Source organism: Mesoplodon densirostris, chromosome 4, assembly GCF_025265405.1.
Source record: "Mesoplodon densirostris isolate mMesDen1 chromosome 4, mMesDen1 primary haplotype, whole genome shotgun sequence".
NCBI lineage: Eukaryota > Metazoa > Chordata > Mammalia > Artiodactyla > Ziphiidae > Mesoplodon > Mesoplodon densirostris.
In genome coordinates this window covers 151913142-151931981 of record NC_082664.1, presented here as the reverse complement: position 1 = coordinate 151931981, position 18840 = coordinate 151913142, and positions in this window count along the sequence as shown.

Sequence of the window (18840 nt, the reverse complement as noted above, 5' to 3'; positions counted from 1 at the left end):
GGACATAGACCTCACCTCTCGGGATCAAAGAATTTTGGAGCTATGTTTTTAAAACCACCACAATTATGAAGAATAGAAATTAAAGTATCAGCTATTGTCTAACAGCAGCCTGAAAGAGACAAATGGAGGAGAGGAAAATCTACTGACTGAAAATTTCCCAGAATTGAACTATGTAAATTCTTGATATAGATGGCTCTTAAGAGTATCCAACAGAATAGGCAGGAGGGGGAAAATACACGGTTAGACATTGTGGTAAAATTAAAGGACACACACACACAATCCTAGGAGTTTCCAAAGATAAAAAGGAACAAGCGTCAGAACAACAGAACAGGAGGAAACAATACATAGTATTTTCATGCCCCACCCGCCAATTTAAACCTAAAGAGAAGTAGAGGAAAAGAAGACCAGAAGTTTACGACATGCTGAAGCATTTGTTGTGTTTGGGGTATAACACAGCTACACATAAGTGTAAGAAAGTAATAGAGAAAAATAGAATCAGGTATGGAAATTAATAATTTAAGGGTAACCTAGAGAAGAATAAAAGGGGAATGTATAACTTTAAAGTCAGCAGAAGAAAACGTTCAATAGGATAAATAAATACATAAATAAATAGAAAAGACAGGGGAGCAGAAAAAGTTCTACTACTCTTACATTAATTACAATAAATGCAAATGGAGTAAACTGACCCAAACAAGAAGCTCTCATATTGAATTTAAGAAAGAAAAAGAGAAAGAGGAGCAATAAAACATAACATTCAGCAACATATGGTCTCCAACAGACACATTTTTAACAAAATGATACAAAAAGGAGTGCGGAAAAGATACCAGGCAAAGATGAACTGAGCTGAGAAAGCAAGTTCAGTATCAGACAAAACAGAATTTAGAGGTAAACATGATAAGAAACAAAGCTTTATATTATACACAGGTAAAAGAAAAAATAGATGAAGATGATACATGTACCTAACAAGATACCCAAAGAATATGTACAACAATGCAACAACTAATAGAAATATGAGGAGAAATAAATCAACAATTCTAATAGGAGATTGTAACATTTCTCTCTCAGAAACTGATTGCTCAAGAGACTAAGAAATAAGCAAAGATATAGAATATTTGAATAACATGATGAGTATACTTAAAATTTTTTAAATATGTAGAGAAGTTTATTCCCAACAGAAATGTAGCATTCTTTTGAACCCACATAGATTTGGTAGATGGTGCATTTTAGGCTGTGCAGCAAGCTCCAATAAATTCAAAGAATTGAGGATGTTCTCTGACCATAATGTAATAAAATTAAGAATAAAGAAGAACAGAAGCTGTATTTTATTTTCTTAAAACCTATATATCTGCAAGTTTAGAAGTATACTATTAAACAAAACAAAATCATAAGGGAAATTGTGAAATACTTATTGCTGAATGACCGAATATTACATGTCAAAATTTGTGAGATATGGATAAAGCAAAAGGGCATTTTTAGTTTTAAGTACTTTTATAAGAAAGCAAGAAAAGTTGAAGTAATAGACAAATCATTCAACTCAAGAAGCTAGAAAAAGAAAAAAAAAGCAGGAAGGAAATAATAAAGATTAATGCAGAGAGAGAACTAGAAAATAGTAGAGACAATTAATTAATTATCCAGTAAAGCTACTGGGTTGAAAGACTTCTGGTGAAACTGATCATGAGAGAGAGAGAGAGAGAGAGAGAGAGAGAGAGAGAGAGAGAAAGAAAAAGGATGAAGTGAACAAAACAAGAATAAAAAGGGGGAAATAATTACACACAACAGCAGAGATTTAAAATATAATGAGAGATAACTTTGAAAACAAACATGAGATGAACACATTTCTGGAAAAAAATTTAAATGGCAAAGTAGACACAGGGGAAATAAGTAGACCAATGAACGGTTAAAGGATTTAAAATGGTAACTGAAGATTTCTCCTGCTAGCAAGATGCAGCTTAAATGTACATTTCCTCCATCCCTCTACAAAAACAAAACAAAAGCCATAGGCAACATCTTAAAACTAGCTGATAACGGGAATTCCCTGGTGGTCCAGTGGTTAGGACTCCACTTTCACTGCTGGGGGCCCGGGTTCAATCCCTGGTCGGGGAATTAAGATTCCCACAAGCCGTGGCACAGACCAAAAAACAAAAACAACAAAAAACTAGCTGATAACATATTCCCAAGAACTTCAGAATGTGGGCAGCTGGGGGTAAGCCAACAATATCAAGGGTCTCACAGCTGTGTGGGAGCAACCCAGGGGCACATGGATGGACTAAGAAATAAGAAATCCCGAAATTACCTACCAGTACTCACCTCCAAAAGGACGGAACCCTCAGACGAGGGCCCTGCTAGCCAATATGAGAACACTAGTCCAAATGGGAGTAGCCTCCCAGGTTCTAGGGTATAGGTGAGTTGTCCAAAGATTAGGACAGAAGTTCTGGAGGGATTGGGCAGTCAGAAATCTCAAGGGAAGGAGAGAGCCCTGCACCAGGGAGAAACAGCTAGGAATGGAACACAAATTGATCAGGACAGGCATGCATGGGCTGAAGGAGAAAGGGGGGTTGGATATTACCCGGGAAGAGAATCTAGGAAGACAGATCTCAGGAAGGAGAATTCAGTATTAGAAACCCATTAACACAATTCATCATACTAAGAGAATACGTTTTAAAAAGTCATCTCTATAGATTCTGAAAAGAAAATTTAATACCCATCTTAAAAACACTCAATAAAATAAAAACCGAAGGATGTTTCCTGAAAATGATGCACAGACCTCAGCCTAAAACTGCCATCTGACTTAAAGAGAAATCACTAGCAAAGATTCTTAATCATATTTGTTAATCTAGGCATTAGATGGGTAAAATAATTACACCTTTATTTTCACTAACCTCCAACAGAAATTTAGCTTTTCCTTCAATTATGAATGTAGGTAATAAACCACCGTGGTATTAGAATTACCTATGACTTTGTCACTAATAGAAATCACAGATATTTTCATATCATACTACAGTTGTTGCAGGTTTCTCAAAATAGTATTTATGCCTCTCATTGCTTTGAAATCATGGTATTTATTAGACCTGCCACTGTATCTAGTATTTAGTGCAGTAGTAATATTTCAATAACTACTTTAATAGTTTCCTTTGCAGTCCTATGTATTTTATTTTATACATTTAAACTCTTGATTCAGAGAAGGGGGTCCATAAACTTCACTTGACTGCCAGAGGGGTCCAGTGCACACACACAAAAAAAGGGTTATGAAACTCCTGCATTCAGGGGGGAAAAGGAAGGTGGGATGAATTGGGAGATTGGGATTGACATATATACACTATTGATGCTATGTATAAAATAGATAACTAATGAGAACCTGCTGTATAACACAAGGCACTCTACTCAGTGCTCTGTGGTGACCTAAATGGGAAGGACATCCAAAAAAAAAAGGGGGATAAATGTATACATAGAGCTGATTCACTTTGCTGTACAGTAAAAAGTAACACAACACAACACAACACAATTGTAAAGCAACTATACTCCGATAAAAATTATTTAAAAAAAGAAAAAAAAAACTCCTGCATTTGTTACTTTCCTAATAAAATTAGGAACGAAAGATGGATGTCCATCATCTCCAGTGGTGCAAAGGATCCTCAGGCCAGAATTCTAGCGCATTTGCAAATGATAATCGAGCCTTTACACACATACACTTGCAGTCAATTTTTATTTCTTGCTAAGTGGAAAGCTAGGGCAGGAAGATGAAAAATGGGAATGGGAAAATTAATCCCAAGCAGGATGCAATCCTGCCACCAACATTTGCAAATTCCTAACCCTCTCAACTGAGGGTACAGCTTTAGCCTGACTGGGTTCCCAAGAGAATCCAGGCCAGACCTAGCAGGAGGCGGCAGGTCAGCTCCAGCAGCAGGGGGCACTTGGAAACAAGGGGACTGTCTCCGTCCAGTGCCCAGTGTGTCTCGTTGGGTAGCTGTGGGCCCACCAGAGAGGCGCCAACATTATTCCTCTTCTACTGCTCCTTCTGGCTCTTTGGGCCTCCCTCGACTCTTGCGCACGCTTTGGTTCCCTTGCAGATACTACAACCCTATGCTGAATCTCTGTCCATTTGTCTGGAGCCCCGACTCCCTATCTGGCTTTAACAAACCTTCTCCCCCAATAAATGGGAAGAGAAGGGGCCAGGGTCATGGTCTGTCCTGGGCTCCCAGGGGCTCACTGGAACCAATGAGGCCATGACGTTGTCATCGACCTGACAATGAAGACTGCCGTTACTTAGTGATGTGTTGCAAACCCAAAGTTTGCAGAGGTTCCAGCAGCTATATACAATATATTAGGGAGTTATGAGGTTGGGAGCTGAGATGGAACAAGCATCTTCACCTAAAGACGTTTAAAAAAAATTGTATTTTATACTGGAGTATAGTTGATTTACAGTGTTGTATTAGTTCCAGGTGTACAGCAAAGTGATTCAGTTATAATTTATACATATCCATTCTTTTTCAGATATTTTTCCCATATAGGTTATTACAGAGTACTGAGTAGAGTTCCCTGTGCTATATGGTAGGTGCTTGTTGATTACCTATCATATATATATTAGTGCACAGCCATAAAAAAGAATGAAATACTGCCATTTGCAGCAACACGGAGGGACCTCGAGATTACCATACTAAGTGAAGTAAGTCAGACAAATATTACATGATATCACTTATATGTGGAATCTAAAAAAATGATACGAATCAAGTTATTTACAAAACAGAAACAGACTCACAGACATAGAAAACAGTCTTATGGTTACCACAGGGGAAAGGTGGAGGGGAGGGATAAATTAGGAGTTCACCTAAAGACATTTAAATAATGTATAAAAATACAGGTGCTCCACCAAGTAAGCCAAACAAAGCAAGTCTGCAGGCTTTGTTCAGCCCCAGGGGCCATCAGTTTGCAAACCTCCAGCAATATGTGCGGCCTCTACAAATGTCTCAGTCCTGAGCGGAGAAGCTATGCCCGAAACTAAACCTATATACACAATAGTCTCTGTACCCCATAATCTGGACTATTTGTTCCCTGCAAGCCCTGCCATATCAGATTCCTTGTTTCTTATACTCACCAGCTCAGCTGCTGAGCAGCCAGCATGCCTGGGGTCTGGCTAATGACCCAGGTCAGCACACCCTCCTGTGAGTTCTCAGAGGCTCTCTTCCTAAAAACATGCACAAAATTACTGCTGTAACCAAAGAGAATACTTGGCCAAAGAAGGTGGCATGAAGAATCTAAATATAGTTATCAGTCATGTGCAATTTCTCCATTGAAAGGAGAATATATAAACTGGAAATTTCTAAACTCTTGGAGTAGAATATGATTGTGGGCTTCATTCATGAACCAATCCTTTTACATAATTCATGCTTATTTTAAAATATCCTTGTCATTTGACAGCCTACAGAAAGGTAGCTTGAGTAGAAAATTAGCATTAGCACTGCCTGCAAATTGCAGGTTTTAATAGCTGTAGTCACAGTCAAAGAAATAACCGGAGAAGACAAAATTAAGGAACTGGAGCAATCCTAAAAGCCCAACAGAAAAAAAAAAAAAAAAAGCCCAACAGAAAGGGAGAAATGGAAGTCCTTACCATTGACACAGCAGCCCGCCGTTTGCAAAGGGCTTTCACGTTTATTATCCACTGTGATCCTCACAGGCTATGTGTGGAGGGCTTATTATCTCAGATCCACAGGTGAGGAAACAAGGTCCACTGTGGTGCTCTCAGCACCTCAACTAGTAAGTTCAAGAGCCAGGATTTGAAGAGGGATGTGCTGGCTCTACCTTCCATGTTGCTCCGCTACATGGGTCAGCAAAACTTTTCTATAAAAGGCCAGACAGTGGAATTCCCTGACAGTGATTGGGACTCCACTCTTCCACTGCAGGGGGCATGGGTTGGATTCCCGGTCAGGGAACTAAGATCCCGCAAGCTGCCTGGCGCTGCCAAAAAAAAAAAAAAAAAAAAGACCATAGGCTTCCCTGGTGGCGCAGTGGTTGAGAGTTCGCCTGCCGATGCAGGGGACACGGGTTCGTGCCCCGGTCTGGGAGGATCCCACATGCCGTGGAGCGGCTGGGCCCGTGAGCCATGGCCGCTGAGCCTGCGCGTCCGGAGCCTGTGCTCCGCAACGGGAGAGGCCACAACAGTGAGAGGCCCGTGTATCGAAAAAAGACCGGACAGTAAATATTTTAGGTTTTGAGGTCATGGGTCTTTGTTACATCCAGTCAACATTACATTTGTTACATCTGCCAAAGCCGCGAAAGACACTATGTAAACAAATGGGCATGTCTGTGTTTCAATTAAACTTTATTTACAAAAACAGGCAGAGGGCTGGATTTGGCCCCAATTGTAGTTTGCTGACTCCTGCTCTACCACCTTCAAGTGGCCACTCTTCCCTTGTAGTTTCTGCATCAGCTCACAGTTGAACTGGTATATAAGAAGGAATGATGCCAAAAGAACAGGAAGTAGAGAGGCAAGTGCTGTGATAGGAGAGTCCCAGGAAATGACATTATTTAAAAGAGAGTTTGGTCAGAGTCCTGGGTGTTTGAATGTCGGGGAGGAGGTAAGATAGACATCCCTCTAGCTTTCTCATGAACAAAAGGGCACTGCCAGCCACCAAAATGACTGTGTTTCCTAGAAAGGAAATAGGAAGGAGTTTTGAAAGTACAAATCTGATTACCAGTTTGCTTAACAAGAATTTTGTGATCAAAGTAGGACTAGAAAGAAACTACTAACCCCATATCATATTTGGTTTCATGTCATTTGGCACTCACATCCACGGAAGCCTGGGAGGCTCATCCATGTCCCAGTACATTCTTCCATGCCTGCCTGTGTCATGCACATCTACCTTCCTCCCTCCCTCATTGCAGGGATGTCTTTCCCCTCCCCATAGGAAGACAGGCCACACCGAACATGCTACCTCTTTCACAGTAATATGAGCTACCTCCTTCTATCCAAGGACCATAGAAGAGCCATTTACAAACATTATTAACTTTGCGTAAGCAAATCTCCTTTGTGCAGATACAGATTCCTTACTGGTCAATGGTAGAACCAGAAAGTAAATGTGTCCCTTCCTTGTCATCTATAAGAGAGAAACCGGAAAGTCACGCTACAAGGAAGCAGGGACTGGAGTATTAAGGAGAAGCCATCAACACCCAAGAGATAGAGAAGCAGTCCCGAGAAAGTGCAAACCCTGGGGTCTCTATAGAGTGTGGGGTTGGAGAGTCTTGAGGTGTGAGTCTGTGAGTGGCAAAAGGACATCTGCAGCCCAAAAAAGAGTCTGCAAGGAGTTCAGCTAGAGGCTCTAGCCCTCATCTGGGGGTGTGGGGTGAAGTGGGGAAAGCCATTGGGTACCCCCAATCTGGCTCTCCTCTCACTGCCATCATGGGGAAAGCAGTCCTCTTCCAGGCTTGCCACTAGGAGCCTGGATAACCTTTAGACTGGTGTGCAAACAGCCCACAGGTACTTGGGCCAATCTCTCTATCCTGTTGAGGGGAACCAAGTACAGACCCCAGACTCCGTGATGGCTCTGGAGGAGATAATTACAATGGAGTGTGATCAAAGTGGGCAGAGGGGGCCAAAAGGAGACATCTAACCCAAGGAAGGTCAGGAAACATTCCCTGGAACAGTGACCAGGGAGTGAGTCAACAGGGAGCATGACTCATGATTTAACTTGCTTCTTTATGTCAGTCACAAATTGGCTGCATCTGATCCAAAAACTTTTTTTTCTCATCTACTGTTTTGTTTTAAAATTCACTGCCAAAAATATAAAATTTCACATAGAAATCTGGACTCCTGATTTCTTTTTAAATAAATGGAAAGAGCTACAATTCTAAGCCAGATTTTTGCATGGTACCAATCCATTGGATCTGAGTAGCTAATGTACCCTTTCAAGAGGGTGTATATTCCAGAAAAAGTAATTCTAAAATTTGTATGGAAACACAAAAGACCCCAAATAACCAAAACAATCTTGAGAAAAAGAACAAACCTGAAGGCATTACATTCCCTGATTTCAAGCTATGCTACAAAGCTACAATAATCAAAACAGTAAGGTACTGGCCCTAAATAGACACATAGATCAATGGAATAGAATAGAGAACGCAGAAATAATTGCCCACACTCATATGGGCAATTAATCTACAACAAAAGAGGCAAGAATATACAATGAAGAAAAGACAGCCTCTTCAATAAATGGTGTTGGGAAAACTGGACAGCTACATGTACAAGAATCATACTGGACTACTTTCTTACATCATGTGCAAAAATAAATTCAAAATGGATTAAAGACTTAAATGTAAGACCTGAAACCATAAAGTTTCTAGAAGAAAACATAGGCAGTACACTTTTTGACATCAATCTTAGTAATATTTTTTGAATATGTCTCCTCAGGCAAGGGAAACAAAAGCAAAAATAAACAAATGGGGCTACATCAAACTAAAAGCCTTTTGCACAGTGAAGAAAACTATCAACAAAATGAAAATGCTGCCTACAGAATGGGAGAAATATTTACAAATAATATATCTGATAAGGAATTAATATCCAAAATATACAAAGAACCCATACAGCTTAGCATCGAAAAAGCAAACAACCTGTTTAAAAAATGGGCAAAGGATCTGAATAGACATTTTTTTCAAAGAAGACATTCAGTTGGACAACAGATGCATTAAAAGATGCTCAGGGCCTCCCTGGTGGCGCAAGTGGCTGAGAGTCCGCCTGCCGATGCAGGGGATACGGGTTCGTGCCCCGGTCTGGGAGGATCCCATATGCCGCGGAGCGGCTGGGCCCGTGAGCCATGGCCGCTGAGCCTGCGCGTCCGGAGCCTGCGCGTCCGGAGCCTGTGCTCCGCAACGGGGGAGGCCACAACAGTGAGAGGCCCGCATACCGCAAAAAAAAAAAAAAAAAAAAAAAGATGCTCAGGGGCTTCCCTGGTGGCGCAGTGGTTGAGAGTCCGCCTGCCGATGCAGGGGACACAGGTTCGAGCCCCGGTCTGGGAGGATTCCACATGCCGCAGAGCAGCTGGGCCTGTGAGCCATGGCCGCTGAGCCTGAGCGTCCGGAGCCTGTGCTCCACAACGGGAGAGGCCACAGCGGTGAGAGGCCCACATACCACAAAAAAAAAAAAAAAAAAAGATGCTCAGCATCACTGATCATCAGAGAACTGCAAATCAAAACCATAATGAGATATCACCTCACCTGTCAGAATGGCTGTCATAAAAAAGACAACAAGTAACAACTGTTAGCAAGGATGTGGAGAAAAGGAACACTTGTACACTGCTGGTGGGAATGTAAATTGGTGCAGCTACCAATGGAAAAGAGTATGGAGACTCCTCAAAAAATTAAAATAGGACTACCATAGGATCCAGCAATTCCACTCCTAGGTATTTATCTGAAGAAAATGGAAGCATTAATTAGAAGAGATATACATGTTGCAGTATTATTTACAATAGCCAAGATATTGAAGCAACCTACGTGCCCATTAATAGATGCATGAATAGAGAAGGAGTGGTGGGTCCCTGCCTCGCATAAAATGAAAGTCACTCTTAGTTGCCTGTACAACAGATATTCTTCCCATCTTCCTGACTCAGACCCAGAACGCCAATTTTGTTTGGAACAGCAGTTTCCCAGACCTGGTGATTAATGGTGATTTGACCTGATCCCAGCATTTCACTCTTGTTCCATTTACCAAACACATGACTTCCCAGCATCCTTAAAAGGTAGAAGTTGACATGTCTCCTAGCTCCGGACAATGCAACTTAAGGGGAATCTGCTAGAAGCACTCAAGAAAGATTTGGCTCTCCTGATTAACCGAGTAGATGCAGATGGTACTATTCCTCCATGCACCTTCCCACCTTGAACGTAGCTGTGATGTCTGGGGCTACAAAAGCCATCTGGTAGCCATATGGGGACAAGCTGTCACATTAAAGACAGCTGAGCAAAAAGACAGCAAGAACAGAAGAGAGGTAGACCCTCACAACATCATGGAGCCCCTACACCATCCTCAGACAGCCTCTCTTTGGATTCCTTGTAATGTGAGAGAATTAAAACCTTTATTACTTATGGTACTATTAGTGCTTCTGTTGTTTGTTCCTGAAAGAATTCCTCCTCCTTCCTACCTTTTCTCTGGATTTCCAAATTCATTTTGTTATACTGAAGATAATTTATGTATTTCATCTAGAATAATGTCTGGCTCACAGAAGGCACTCTGTAAGTCACTGCTATTCCTGCTTCTGCAATTCCTTGTCTTTAAGACTCAGATCCTAATTCTCTTCCACCTCCATGATTTCAATTGTCTGGGTCAATGCTTTAATAATGAATCACATAAGGTTGCCTAAAATGCATATTGAAATATCGCTTTTTTCTGGATATCTTTTCTTCTTTGCTATATTATGAACTCTTGAGAGGGCGAAATCTATCATAGTTTTCCCCCACAATATTGTGTTTGGTCAGATCTAAGATGTCATTCATTTTTAAACGCACCATTATTTTATGAACTACAAAGAAAGAAAAAACTGTGTCAATTTAATAACGCCATGTTGTAAAATATCAGACATAACCTAATTTCAATATGTTGAAATATGGGAGGAAAAGGTGCCTTTCAGAATTGAGAGCCTGAATGTACAAAGAGACAATGGCCAGACCCTATACCAAAACAGCTCTGACTCACAACCTGTGGCAACCAGTCCAGAAACGTACACCACCACTTCTGTAATAATCAGCCCCATACGTTCAAGACTTGAGCAATAACTGACGGCTTCTCTCATTTTTGCCTCCACTTCCAACTTAGTATCAACTGGGGAAGGCCCAATATGAACCTCTAACTGATCACAGAGGATGCCACGCTTCTAGTTAGCCCGTCTCCCGCATCCCCACGCCAACAGCCTCCCCTCAGGGCACACCTGAAGACTTCCCTATTGCCCACTCTAAAGATATCCACTCCTCTGCCTGCCTTTGAGTCTCTGCCAAACGCAAGAGATGAGGCTGATTCCCCTACGGCGGCAAGTTCAGAAAAAATAGCCTTTGCTTGGTTCCATTTGGGCTGTCTGTGTTTATTTCCACAGAATCAATGACTTTCCATAGTAGTAGTTTTCATGGCAGTGTTCATTTGCTCAGCAAGCATTTATCTTCTGGGTAATAGGAACAGTGAAGCTGAGTCTGGCCTCTGTACCCCAACACCAAATTAAATCTCAGAGACCGAGTTTTGGGTGAAGTAGAAAAGAATAGCTTTATTGCTTCACCAGGCAAAGGGGGCCACAGCGGGCTAATGCCCTCAAAACTGTGTGTCCCAACTTGGAGAGGGTAGTGAGAAATTTATAGTAATGGTTCAAAGAGGGTGTGATCAGCTCATGGACCTTCTTCTGATTGGTTGGTGGTGAGGTAACCGGGTGTCAGCATCATCAACCTTCTGGTTCCAACCGGTCTGGGGTCTACCTGCTTGTGGGCAGCACACCATCATTAACGGCTAACTTCTCCCACCTGGTGGGGGTTTTAGCATCTGCAGAACAGCTCGGAGATACTGCTGTGTGTATCCCTTGGAGGGGCACCAGGACCCTGCGCCAAGGCTGCACTATTGTTTCTCTTGACTGTTTGTTTCTCCCTGGTCTCACATCCCCTCCCTTCCCTAATTAACAAGTGCTTGAATCTGCCCGTTGGAACCCAGGGAAGGTCATGGAGGCTGAATGAAGCCTATTTTCTGTAATCAAGAAATGGGGGACACAGAAAGGCTTTTGTGCCCAGGAGCCCCACAGGGCCCTGCTCGGTATCAACAGTACAGGATTTAAGGTTGGGGGATATTTACAGGGAGGGGCTGGACCAGGGAACCACTGATTGTAATAGTTTAGCCGCGGGGCCACTCAAGCCTGAGCCAAGCGGATAGCTGTGAAGAGACAAAGGAACATGGGATTGGGTACAGTCTAAAGAAAAGAGATGACAAATTTGAGGTGGAATCAAAGCAGAAGGAGGCCACTCAGGCTGAGGACAGGGAGAAATCCCAGGGGACCCTGAGACGTGAAGCCCCGTTAGGCCGGAGGCTCCGAGGACACCACTGTAACTCCAAGAGGTCAGGACAGATAGCAGGTTCTACAGAGGAGAGCTGACCCACAGATGCTGAAAGAACACCCTCGTCACCCTCATGAGGAGGGAGGGGAGCAGGGGAACGGAACGGCGGTGTAGTGTGCGGCACAGTGTGTCACACGTGTGTTCTTTGAAGGGAAAAAGATGAGACACAGGGCCACAGATGGATACGGCTGAATGTGACTCTCCCTGGAAGACATCATGGCTCCTAGGCTGCATTTGGTTAACCTATGTTCCATGGATGTCGCTAATGAGGTGAATTAACTGGAACCACGAAATAAAAGTTAGTCATTCGTCAGGGCTTTCTTCCTAAAAGAACTCTCTTTTGGAGTTATTGATGCCTTGGAAATGATTGGGTGCGCAGCTCTGGGTAACAAGTGAGCAGAAGACTGGAGAATTCATTCATTGAGTCTGTGCCATTGAATTCAACCCTTTAAAAGCCTCAGGGCGTCGAGTGTCATTAAACAACATTAATTAAAATACTAAAGACCAGAAAAGGGCAACCGGCAGGAGGGACCATGGAACGACATCAAAGAGATGGAAAATAACAAAAACAGCAGTCATCACTATGCATTAAAGCCCAGGAGGCTGACAGCTCAGCTGGAGCGCCTGCAGAGGAAAGCTTCATGGACACCAGCCCCTAAGCACAAGAGGAAACATGGTGGCAGGCAGGAAGGGACCCAGGGGTGCACAAAGGGATTCCTTTCACTTTCCACAGACATCCAACATCCATCGGTTCAGGCTTGCGTAGATCATAATTAAACACTGTCCTATGATTATCTTAGAAGTATCTATGGGGCTTCCCTGGTGGCGCAGTGGTTGAGAGTCCGCCTGCTGATGCAGGGGACACGGGTTCGTGCCCCGGTCCGGGAAGATCCCACATGCAGCGGAGCGGCTAGGCCCGTGAGCCATGGCCGCTGAGCCTGCGCATCCGGAGCCTGTGCTCTGCAACGGGAGAGGCCACAACAGTGAGAGGCCCGCATACAGCAAAAAAAAAAAAAAAAAAAAAAAAAAAAGAAGTGTCTATGAATATAGAATGTACCACTGCCTTTGTACTTTAATATGCTGCTGCATAGTCTCAGCATTTTAGGTTTTATTTCAAAAGGAGGAATTCTAGCATTTTGCTAAATTACAGAATGATTCTCTCACACGAATTTCTCTAGCGCAACCTCTATTAGATGTAAAAATAAAACACCTGAAGCCACCATGAGTAGTGGTGTGGTTCCAGTTCAAGGTAGGGAGATATTGGTACATTGCGGATGGATGACCCCCAGGTGGAGGTGTGAGGACCATGTCAGACCAAAACGGTATTGACCTCAGGCAGCCTGGTTCTGAGTTCCTCTCCCCAGAGAGAACAAGTGTTGTCAACTTCTTGTATATCCTTTCAGAGATAATCTATGCACAGATCAACAAATATATGCAAAAAAACATTATTTTTTACAGAAAAACTAATATATATAACACCTATATAATTGTTTTTCATTTAGAAATATAAATTGAAGGGTCAAGCTGTTCACAGAGACAGAGACCAGGTGAGAAGGAGTAGTTTTTAGTGATGAAGAAATGAAGCCATTCTTGGCATGTTAGATTTTGAGGTATTTATGGTATATTCAGGTGGATATTTCATTAAACAATTAGAAGTACAGCCAAACTGCAGTGAAACTGCCCAGGAAATCTGTTGAATAGAATTAATGTTAAAGTGGGTGTACATCAACAGCTCTCTGTGAAAGCCTTATCAGTGCAAAATAAAAGAGTTTAATAAATAAATAAATAAATGAAAATATGTCTTGGAGACCTTTACATACTAGATCATGCAGAGCTGCCAAAGTCATCTCAATACCCATGGGAGTATTCCATTGTATATATTTGCCATATTTTGTTTAATCAGTCCTCTGGTTAAATGTCCACTCTTCATTACAATTAGTGCTGGAATGAATAACCTTGTACATGAAACAGTTTCATATGTGCAAAGATAGATATAGGATACATTCTTATGAATGGAATTGCTGGATCACAGAGTATGTACAATGAAGATAAAAACAGCATCTACTTCCTTGAATTGTTTTGAGAATTACATGAGCTTTTGCATGTAAAATCAGACTAAGGTCTCAACAAATAGATGTTCTTTTGCAAGGCACCGTGTTGGACACTATGGAGAGGAACAGTGAGGGGTACAGAAATTCCTAAACAGAAGTGAATTCATAGTCCCTCCCTTCAATGCTTCAAGTCCAGTGACCCCCTGGTAATTCTTGGTAGCGGGGCACACTAGTAAATGCTATCTTGGGCATATACACACAACTCTAATAAGTCCAGGGAAGAAATGGTTAAATTCCAAGCGGATAAGTTTTCACAAGAAATGGAGTTTATGAGACGGGTTTTGAGGTTGGGAAGGATCCAAATAGGCAGTGAGAAGGGAGAGGCGAGTTTCCAGATGGAAAGAATCACAGGAGCAAAGATCAGGCCACCAGAACTGACCCTCCGAAGACCATGGAATTCTTGGAGATCAGGTTAGTCTGTCTGGATAAACCTCACTTTGAGGCCACTTTGAAAAAAATCAAATAGGGACTGGCCAAAATACTCAAACATAGTCAAGGTTGGTGCAGAGCCTTGGTTGATTTCTCTGCTCTGAGAAGCGGCTCCGGAGTTGGGAGGTTCTTCTTAAGTCTTCAACATGGAACACTCACTCGCTCATGCAAAGTCCCCTGAGAAATTACCGCAAAGCCTCCTCACTGGTGTGCACTTCCAGAATCAAAAGGAATAGTGATTCCAGGGGCCTTTTAGCAGAAACTGGTATCTCATCTAAATGTTGCAACTACCACATCTGTTTTTACTGATAACAGTCTCTTCCTGGGGAATAGACACTAACAGTTCACATTTCACAACTTGGCTTAAAAACTTATGGGCACCGCATGGCTTAGCCGAATCTCAACAGTGTCACTGAAAAGTTTACAAAGGAAACCTGCAACTTGCAAGTTTCTATGAATGCCTGAGAGGATTGCTGTATGATACTTGCCTCTGGAATTCCGTGGATGTTTCCTGAAGTGGCCCTCTTAGCTGGGGCTGAGAGGTGGCACCTGGTATAAGACCACATTGCCCAGGAATAGCTAGCAAGGACATTCTCCCCAGCCGGGTTTCCCATCTGTATATTGGGAGTAACAGGTCTCAAAAAACATGAAACTTTTCATGCAGGAAAAGAACATTTACAGATTTTATGTACCAGGAACTCAATACTTATATAGTAACTGTTGGATCATTTTATAAAATTCTTAGGTCAGGGCTTCCCTGGTGGCACAGTGGTTGAGAGTCCGCCGGCCGATGCAAGGGACACGGGTTTGAGCCCCGGTCCGGGAGGATCCCACATGCCGCGGAGCAGCTGGGCCCGTGAGCCATGGCCGCTGAGCCTGCACGTCCGGAGCCTGTGCTCCGCAACGGGAGAGGCCACAAGAGTGAGAGGCCCGCGTACCACAAAAAAAAAAAAAAAAAAAAAAAGTTGATGAAGATAAAAAAGGGAAATGTAGGTACATCAGACTTCTCCATTCCTAAGGTTTCAACTCCAGTGACTTCTTGCATCTTTAAGCCGTTTCTCTCTCCTGAGCTCCAAATGCCTACTTGACTTCTCCATCTGGAGGGCCCTAAAAGTCAGCATGTCACAGAGCAACCTCAGCTCTTGCCAGACTCACACGCATCAAATATGCACAGATCTCTCCTTTACTCAGTGGATGGGACCACTTATGTAGACCAGGAATTCAGGAATCATTCCTTCCTCTTTACTCAATCCACTCAGGAAACAGGTCATATAAATTCTACCTCTGAAACATCTCTCCGTGACATACTTTTCCATCACTATTGTTCCTGCTATGTTTCAGGCGTCCTGATCTCTCGTCTGAAAGATTGCAGTAGCCCAACTAGTCCCTATGGTAGATGGTGTTTACCAAGGTAGCTGCACCAATGTCTCCCATTCCCCATGCTCATATGCAATATGATCTTGACTCTCGTGCATGGGGAGTGCAGGTGGAGTCTACTTCCCCTCCCCTTGAATCTGAGCCGGCACTGGGACCTGTTTCAGTTGATGAATGCAGCAAAAGTAAGTTCCCAGGCTGGGCTTCAGAGATCTACGTTTCCTACCTTTGCCACTTGGAATGCTCCCTCCAGAAGCTATTCTCCTGAAACCACTGTCTTGTGAAGAATTCCAAGCTACCACCCTCCCACTGGAGAAAGAAAGGCCTCTCTCTACTGGGAAGGGGGTTGAGGACTACTGAAGGGCCAGACAGCAGAACGAAGCCTTCTTAGACCTTCCAGCCAAGTTCAACCACCAGCTGAAGTGTAGCCAATACCAGTGGAGCAGATCTGTCCAGCCCAACCCTGCCTGGATTCCTGACCCACAGCAACAGGAGTGAATGAAATGACTCTTGTGGACTTCCCTGGTGGCGCAGTCGTTAACAAATCCACCTGCCAATGCAGGAGACATGGGTTCGAACCCTGGTCCAGGAAGATCCCACATGCTGCGGAGCAACTAAGCCCATGTGCCACAACCGCTGAGCCTGTGCTCTAGAGCGTGTGCTCCGCAACAAGAGAAGCCACCAAAATGAGAAACCCGCGCACCACAACGAAGAGTAGCCCCTGCTCTCCTCAACTGGAGAAAGCCAGTGCATAGCAACCAAGACCCAGTGCAGCCAAAAATAAATTAATTAATTAAAAAAAATAGAAAAGCACTAATATATATATATATATATATATATATATATATATATATATATATATATATATAAAAGAAATGACTCTTGTGTTCAGCCAGTAGGCTTGGGGTAGTTTGTTACCCAGGAATAGATAGTTAAGACAGTCGCTGTACGTCTAGTCCCACTGTTCTAGACCCTTAGCCGTACTGCCACCAGTGCTGTGATCCTGAACTCAGAGTGATCACATCACTGCCTTTCCTACAGAATCAAAGCCAAACTGTATTTAGCCCTTTGCTGAATAACCTCCTCAGGCAACCCCTTCTCTCTGGCCCAATTCCAGCTTTAATCACTCCTTCCTTCACTCCTGGCATGCCCAGTTTCCTCGACAGCCCAGACATTTATCACCCTGTGCATGGTATCACATGATCCTGTACCCCACTGATGTTCTTCCTTCATCAAAAGCATGCCTGGTGGAAAGTTCAGTTCCTCTGTGAAGTCTCGGAGGGCCCATAGCTTTCCCCTACCCAGCCCCTCTGTTAGCTCTGCTTGTTCAGGACCTCCTCCCAGACCTGACTGCACGTTGGAATCACCAGAGCAGACTGCAAAACAATTTCCTCAACTTCTCCCCAACCTATGGAATCAGGGACTAGGGGTGAGGCCCAGACATCTGGATTTTTTAAGGTCCCAGGAGGCATGGACATGCCCAGCAGAGACTGGCATCAAGGCCTGACTTCGTACTGAATTATTTGCCACATTGCCTGCCTTCTCCAGCAGCTGGAGTTCCCAGAGGACAGGAACTGCTTACTCATATCCATGTCCCTGGGTCTAGCCTCCCCCTTATTGAACACAGGAAGGAAGGAGTGGTGTTGGGAGGTCTGTAAGGCAGAGTCAGACAGGCCAGGAGAGGGGACTTCCCTGGTGGCGCCGTGGGTAAGACTCCGTGCTCCCAATGCAGGGGGCCCGAGTTCGATCCCTGGTTGGGGAACCAGATCCCACATGCGTGCTGTGACTAAGAGTTCACATGCCACAACTAAGGAGATGGCGAGCTGCAACTAAGGAGCCCTGGAACCACAACTAAGGAGCCCATTGCTGCAGCTAAGGATCCCATGAGCCGCAACTAAGCAGTCTGCCTGCTGCAACTAAGACCAGATGCAACCAAATAAATAAGTAAATAAATAAATTTTTTAAAAGGCCAGGAGAACAGTGTCTGCCCTGAAGGAAGAAAGAAGCCAAAGAGGCCAGAGACAGACCTGTTTGTCACCTGCTCTCAGCACAGTACTTCCCATGCTCCAACCCATCATGTTTCTAGACCCGTCCAACTGGGAGCCCCGGAGGAACAGGGGCTGATTCTCCTCCCTACTGCAGAGCTTGATCTTGTGCCTAGAAGAGAATAACCGCACATAAAAATTAATGGAATGAACGAATGAGGCTTAGAAACCAAGAGGAAACTGACCAGTTCCGACTGAGTTATCTCTTCTGGTCGGTTTCTACGCCACGTCTCTCAGGCCTGGTCTTGGTAACACTGACTTACTGTCCACAGGACACAATCTTCTCTACCTCGTCCAGTTCTGAGAGTACAGAGTGCCAGTTAGGCCGATCTGCATGAAAGGATCTGCCTAGAGCTACCTATGGGTCCTTGTTCAATTTCCACTCACAAGAGCTGCTTGCCGTGCCTGTATCCGAGGGGGATGTGTCATTATATCAAACCCATTTCTGTATCCACAAAGGTTACTGCTTATTTTTGCTGCTGGGTCCCTTGCCGAATAGGCAAACTTTAGCTAGATGCCCAAGAGAATAGTTACTGATGTATATTAAGGATGGAGTGAAACAGATAGAAACAGTAACGACAAAAAATGAACTAAAAAGTCAAGTGATGGCGTGTTTTCTCAATTAACCTATACTCTCTTTGGTGCTAAATATCCAAAAGTCAGTTAAATGAGTACCAACTGACCACAACTCTCTATTCCTTGAATGAGATTCTAAATATTCTTACCCACCTTTACAGATCGTCTATTGGAAAAATATTTTTCTCAGAAATGTGTTTCTGGAGAACAATGAGAACAAGAGAGTTTTCAGTTAGGCAGAA